The following is a 7,749-nucleotide window of genomic DNA, read 5'->3' as shown; positions in this document are numbered from 1 at the left end:
TGAAAAGTAACCTTCAGCTCAGGCAAAGGAACACAAAACGTCCGTGGTTGGAGACTCGGACCGAGAGTCTCAGCACATGCTGGGAGCTGTAGTCCTCCCCATATACACTCTCTGTAGTGTCCCACCTGGACACATGGAAATCTGTCCACACTCAGACTCCCCCACACCCCCTCACATGTGCCAAACACCTCAATTACATAGCCCTGTAACCACACCCGCAGGTGATCACATGGCTATGACATCACTAAAGGTTGTATTGCACATAGACACACACAGGCTTCCCTGACACAGTGTAACAGAAATATCAGCAGTACCTCTGCTGATCAATACACCCTGGAGCCTGCATCCCAAGGCCACCCACCTTGAGCCCCATAATGGTCATTTAGGACCCTGCTCCTGTTACCACACTGAATGTGCCTGTACACCCGTCCTGGGACACCCACACAGCGCCCCCTAGAGGACATAGTGGTCACTACACCACACTGTCTACAAATATCTAAAGGGCTGTCACATTGTAGAAGGATCAACTTTATTCTCATTTGCACAAGGAAAGACTAGAAGCAATGGGATGAAACTGAATGGGAGGAGACACAGATTAGATATTAGAAAAAACTTTGACAGAGTGATCAATGAGTGGAACAGGCTGCCACGAGAGGTGGTGAGTTCTCCTTCAATGGAAGTCTTCAAACAGAGGCTGGACAGACATCTGACTGGGATGACTTAGCGAATCCTGCTTTGAGCAGGGGGTTGGACCAGATGGCCCAGGAGGTCCCTTCCAACTCTACCATTCTATGATTCTATACATATGAGAGAGGGATCTGACTCCTTCAAAATGGGCGCAGTATTTAAATTAAACTTCAGTCTCACATCTGTGGAGTTTTTGCCCAAATCACAGAATATTCCACATCGGTAATAATTAAAAAACGCACAAGCAATGTATATAAGCAATTGTTGTTTTTCAGGGACTGCTATGCCCAAAAAGCCTCTGCTGTGTCTGATTTCTGTGAATACATCTCATCGGGAGACCATCATCTGGAGGAACATTGTAACAGGTAATATATTGGCAAATTAAGGTTTATAATTGCCATATTGATCATTTCCTTTATCAGCAGTATCTCATGAAAGTGTAACACAGGTGTTTGGATGCAGTGACACGGAGGCACAGAGCAAGGGTTAACAGGGGTAATAGTGGTCTGATTTAATAATTACGGGCGTAGGTAGCAACAGGTAGGTAAATCAGATTTTAAGCTACGAACTAAAAAAGAACGGAGCAAATTAAGGCGACAGTTTCTGCGTATGTCTGCTTCACTTATCGTGAGCCCGATGCTTGTCCCTTCCTCAGAGATGAAAGCTGGAGGCCGGCTTCCCCACTTAATAGATCAGTCTTCCCTCTTCTGGCAGCAACGGGTGGTCACCGGTCTCACCTGTTGAGCCCCCAGTCCATCATGCTGCTCTGCAGCTGGGAGCCTTTCACAACAATCTCCTGCTCGTTGTGCTCTGCATTCAGGAGCCTTTCACAAGAATATGCCGCTTGGCGTGCTCTGTAGTCACGAGACTCGCACAACAATCTCCTGCTCGGCGTGCTCTGTAGTCAGGAGACTCGCACAACAATCTCCTGCTCGGCGTGCTCTGTAGTCAGGAGACTCGCACAACAATCTCCTGCTCGGCGTGCTCTGTAGTCAGGAGACTCGCACAACAATCTCCTGCTCAGCGTGCTCTGCAATCAGGAGTCTCGCACAACAATCTCCAGCTCAGCGCGCTCTGCAGTCAGGAGTCTCGCACAACAATCTGCCACTTGGCGTGCTCTGCAGTCAGGAGACTCGCACAACAATCTCCAGCTCAGCGCGCTCTGCAGTCAGGAGACTCGCACAACAATCTCCAGCTCAGCGTGCTCTGCAGTCAGGAGACTCGCACAACAATCTCCAGCTCAGCGTGCTCTGCAGTCAGAAGACTCGCACAACAATCTCCAGCTCAGCGTGCTCTGCAGTCAGGAGACTCGCACAACAATCTCCCGCTCGGCGTGCTCTGCAGTCAGGAGTCTCGCACAACAATCTTCAGCTCAGCGTGCTCTGCAGTCAGGAGTCTCGCACAACAATCTCCAGCTCAGCGCGCTCTGCAGTCAGGAGACTCGCATAACAATCTCCAGCTCAGCGTGCTCTGCAGTCAGAAGTCTCGCACAACAATCTCCAGCTCAGCGTGCTCTGCGGTCAGGAGACTCGCATAACAATCTCCAGCTCAGCGTGCTGTGCAGTCAGGAGTCTCGCACAACAATCTCCAGCTCAGCGCGCTCTGCAGTCAGGAGACTAGCATAACAATCTCCAGCTCAGCGTGCTCTGCAGTCAGGAGTCTCGCACAACAATCTCCAGCTCAGCACGCTCTGCAGTCAGGAGTCTCGCTCAACAATCTCCAGCTCAGCACGCTCTGCAGTCAGGAGTCTCGCACAACAATCTCCAGCTCAGCGTGCTCTGCAGTCAGGAGTCTCGCACAACAATCTCCAGCTCAGCACGCTCTGCAGTCAGGAGACTCGGTCAACAATCTCCAGCTCAGCTCGCTCTGCAGTCAGGAGACTCGCACAACAATCTCCAGCTCAGCACGCTCTGCAGTCAGGAGTCTCGCACAACAATCTCCAGCTCAGCGCGCTCTGCAGTCAGGAGTCTCGCTCAACAATCTCCAGCTCAGCGCGCTCTGCAGTCAGGAGACTCGCACAACAATCTCCAGCTCAGCGTGCTCTGCAGTCAGGAGACTCGCACAACAATCTCCAGCTCAGCGTGCTCTGCAGTCAGGAGTCTCGCACAACAATCTCCAGCTCAGCACGCTCTGTAGTCAGGAGTCTCGCACAACAATCTCCAGCTCAGCGCGCTCTGCAGTCAGGAGACTCGCACAACAATCTCCAGCTCAGCGTGCTCTGCAGTCAGGAGTCTCGCACAACAATCTCCAGCTCAGCATGCTCTGCAGTCAGGAGTCTCGCACAACAATCTCAAGCTCGGCGTGCTCTGCAGTTAGAAGTCCCACTGAATAATCTCAAGCTCGGCGTGCTCTGCAGTTAGAAGTCCCACTGAATAATCTCAAGCTCGGCGTGCTCTGCAGTTAGAAGTCCCACTGAATAATCTCAAGCTCGGCGTGCTCTGCAGTTAGAAGTCTCACTGAATAATCTCAAGCTCGGCGTGCTCTGCAGTTAGAAGTCCCACTGAATAATCTCAAGCTCGGCGTGCTCTGCAGTTAGAAGTCCCACTGAATAATCTCAAGCTCAGCATGCTCTGCAGTCAGGAGTCTCGCACAACAATCTCCCACTCGACATGCTCTGCCCTGCGTGCCCAGCAAAGCTCACCGGTCCTTTCTGCACTCGTTCCTTTACACTACCGTGTGGACTAATGCTACTCGTAGTGCAAAGCAGGTCTGCACTCTCGCTTCTCTCTGGCAGGAGCTATACCTCATTTCCCCCACGAAACCCCTTTTCCCTCCCTGGCTCACCACACCCCCTCTCTGCAGTTCATGGGTCTCCTCCATCCTCAATTTCCTTCCTCCCAGCAACAATAGGCTCGGCCCCAGCAGTTCCGGGCCCGGTGCCTTGTCAGGACCTCCAGCCTGGTCTTCTCCCTTAAAAAACCTTATATTCATCCATGAATGATTAATGAACCATGAAGACTGAAAAGTGTTACACATACAACATTGAAAACATCGAGCTCAGTGGTGAGCGAATTTGTGAGGAAGAGGAGAAAGAAATGTGCAACCTAATGAGATCTGCAGAAAAGAGACCCGAATATTGATCTGGAGTATGAAGGGCACCAGAAACTCTGACAAATGTGGATCCATAGCCACCTAAAGTGAATCGAAGAAGGTGGCAGACGGCCATAAAATGGTCAAACTCTATAAGGAAGAGACATTCTGATACAGTAACAGCTGAGAAAACGTACATCTGAGTTGCACAAAACATGAAAGAGATTGACCTGTCCAATGAGAAGTTCTGCAAAGTCTTGGGCACTGTGGTATTAATGGAACAGAGCTTATTTATTGATAGACCCCTGAGAAAAAAATACATGGGGGTGTGCCGATGAGGGACAAGTGTAACGGCCAAGATGATGAGTCCATTACCTACCAGTGAGGTGATGAAGGCAAATAGAAGGAAGATCAGTAAGATGACCTGGACTGAGAGGGACAAGTCAGAGAAACCCAAGAGGGTGAACCTCGTCACGTTGTGGAGACTAAGTGTCGTAGTTAGAATAAGTAAACGTTGAGCTCAGTTCCCAGGAGAAGGGAAGAATCCAAGGTCCAGATGGGGAATCTGTAGCATACAAGTAGTCATCCTTATTTAATCGGGAAAATCCAGTATAATTACACGATGGACCTCACATCTCATGGCTAACAGCGTATCTCTAACAAACAACAATAGTATAAAATATGAATAACAACCTTGTAAGAACAATGCAAAGGACTCCAGCCAAAATGGACTCTACTTACGATCTGTTGTGCTAAGGATAATAATGGTCAGTAAGGTCATGTTTTACAATTAATCCCGTAGGTGCTTGGATTACAAGCAAAAAGATCCACTTGCTTTCCCGATTCAGTAGTTTGCACTTGTGGTTCCCACCCCTTGAAGTTCAGTAAACCTCAATATCCTTGAATTTTAGATTGGAAAGATCCCTATTGTGCTCTTCTATAAAATATTTTCAGGCATCTGAGATGTTAATGGAGCATGGTGCGGGGTGGTAGTGGATCGCCCGCCAGGGCAGTGGGGTACTCTGTACCGGGCCGATATCTCAGAGGGAAGTGTCACAGTAGCGGTGACCCGGTCTGTGGCCCTGGGCATCCATGTAAAAAGGGGTTAAAGCATGGCTGATTAAAGTTTATGAGTGGATGATACGTGACGCCACCTGTGGTGCTCGGCAATAAAGGGGTTAAGCCGACGCTGCAGACAGATCCTGTGGGACAGATGGTGTGGTGCAGCGATGATGTTGTAGCCCTCCACAGGTAGGGCAGTAGTCCCAGGGCAGAGTAGATGAAGAGGATAGGTGTTGAGGAAGAGGGTGTAGTGTCAGGCACAGAAATGTAGCAGTGCTGGAGAGTTTGCAGGAAGAAGGCAAGAACACAATAGGGTGCAGTTTCTTTTACCTTTACTTTGCTTGGTAAATGCAGTCCAGAATTCCAGATTACAGATGGAACAGAGGCTGGCCAGCTTGGAAGCAACTTAGGAATCTCTCTATGCAGATGGGTTGTGTAGTCTCCTTTCTAGCGCTTATCTGAGGTACTTGCAGTACAGTGTTACACTGAAGTTCCACTTGCTTGTTCTCTTTTAGAACTCCCTCGTATGGCAGACTGTTATGAATGGGTCACAGAGGAGAAAAAAAAGCAACACATGCTAAGTCTCAGAAAAACAGAGAGGTTGGCAACTATGCAGAGTGCAGACCCCTGATCTTAACACACAACTAGCAGCAGTCGTGGAGCGTACCTACGATGAATCTAGACGCCTCGTCACATCCGGAGAACTACATAATACTAAAGCAGGAAGAGAGGAAAACTAACTGCCCCAGAGCAGACCCCAAAGGAAAGACAGCCCCCCACATGTATTGACGGTGAAGCAAGATGAAAACACAAACAAAGGCAGAAAAATAAGCTTAGCAAACGATGGGGCCAAACTAACTTGAAAGGACAGGAAAGGAAAGACACTGTCTGCAATCTGCCGAAAAACCCTACTCAAAATAATGTCCAACACTTCTGATAACAAAATTAACCCTGAAGTCACAAGACTTCTCCCACTATATCAGCACTCTGAAATATTCTGAGACAGAGCAAAAAAGAGGCCAATCTAATAAAGGACAAAAAGGCAAATTGGCAAATACAGATAAATAAGAGTGGAAATTCAGCACAGCCCCAGCCGGGCTGGCTGACCACGCAAAAACTGAGCAGACCAACAAGAGCAAGTGTGAACATTAGCAAAAACAAACTTAACTTGAGATGACTGGAGCAGAGCTGAAGTCCAAGACCTGAGAAGCAGACTGAATCACCAGCAACAGGATAGGGCGTTGGCTGTCTTATATCCAGTCTGATACTCCAGAGATCCAATCATTATCTTCCTCGTCAGGTGGCAGACGATTACCAATTAAACCAACCTCACTACCTTCTGTCACCACCAGAGGGAGAATGGAAGGAGAACTCCCAGCTGGTGGAGCAGAAAATGAACTCATAACAGCAGACAGCTGTAGCCTTCTTCTTCTTCTGGCTCACCCGTTGCTGTTGTGCCTCCGAGTCTTATATGGGAATAGAGCATTTACAGCTTCCTATTCCTCCGGTTTCTGCTGCAGGACCTTCAGTATCCATACAACCGTGGAGACCAGGCTCCAGATCATGCGCTATAGCTAGAAGTGAGCACTCAACTCTGCTCAATCTTCCAGCTCCTCTCCTCCACGTCCACACACGTTGCCCTCCTCACACGAACTCACTACTCTTTCCCTTCCTGGCCCCCAGAGAGTAGCTCTTCCCCCAGTTTTGGTTCAGTGCTCCCTCTGCTGGCCTGGAATGAGAACTGTGTTGTATGTAGAGAGTAACTGCTAGAGAGACCCTTCGTTGCTCCCAAGCATGACATCACACTCCCTAGGAGGAAGGTAATGCCACTGTGGTGACCGTACTCCTGGGGGCGCCACAGTAGCCGTGACCGAGGTTCTCGTCTCTTACCCACCGACACGTTACATGAAGGTGGGGGTCCTCACCAGGTGTGTTGGCTTTGTCTATGGAGGCTCTACACCATTGCATGCTGCATATTACCAATGACGTTGGTTAATGAGGGAGGCCACCAGTCAAAATTAAACTTTTTACTGAACAGATTATGTACAAAAGATAGCGGGTACACAACTTAATAGACGTTTCCTTCAACACACGGAGCATTTTCACCCATAGTCTCAGTTCCTTTCTTTTAATTCGCTTGGTTTCTGTCTCCACTATTTCACCTGCCGTCACTACAACCCAGCAGCTCAGTACTACAGTAAGTGAGAGTCCTATTATGAACCCGTGGTTGCTCGTCCTCTTCCCTCTTAGGAGAATTAGTTTGCCAATACTTAGCTTCACAGCTTGGTGACACCTTGGACCTCCCGCCTGGGCCACTCTCTTGGTCTCACATTCCCTGTTCCATCTTGGTCCATTACCTCTCTGAGTTATAAACATGGGGCTGCACCGCTAGGCATCCTGTCCCAGGACCCGTCTCCAGTCCATCACGTCTCTCTCTTTCTCTGCTTAGGTTCCCACTATCTGCTGCCTTGGGCTTCACTCACGTCGGGGACATCCAGGTCATGCAACTCTGCTTTATTAATCAAAGAAATGGTCTGTTCTAGCTGCAAGTTAGGTCTGAACTGACTTTACAACAACACTGTCTCCCCCTGCTAACTACCTGTTGCTGGGCAGAGCACAACTCTATCACTAGGAACGCAAGTCACGATGCTCATTATAAACCATAGCAATACTCGTGTCTTTAATGGAGAACGTGAGAAGGTTTTCCATCTTCTAACATTATCGGCTTTCTGATAGAGAGTGTCTGAAAAGTGCCTTCTTATTGTGACTATGACCTGTGTGGATCTGTTGTGCCACCCAGATGTTGTAGATTGCGTGTTGTACACTGGAGATGAGCAGATCGATCTTCACATGGTCAAGTTGTCGAATGTGAGTCTGTACAGCAGAGTCCATCTACATATTCTCTTTTCACTCTGGAAGCAAAGGGATCACAATGGGATGAAAATGCTCAATGGGTAGGAGTCATAAAAA

The sequence above is a fragment of the Dendrobates tinctorius genome, unplaced genomic scaffold, assembly GCF_039654945.1.
Source record: "Dendrobates tinctorius isolate UK_male_01 unplaced genomic scaffold, ASM3965494v1 ptg000297l, whole genome shotgun sequence".
NCBI lineage: Eukaryota > Metazoa > Chordata > Amphibia > Anura > Dendrobatidae > Dendrobates > Dendrobates tinctorius.
Note: the sequence above shows the minus strand (reverse complement) of the source record.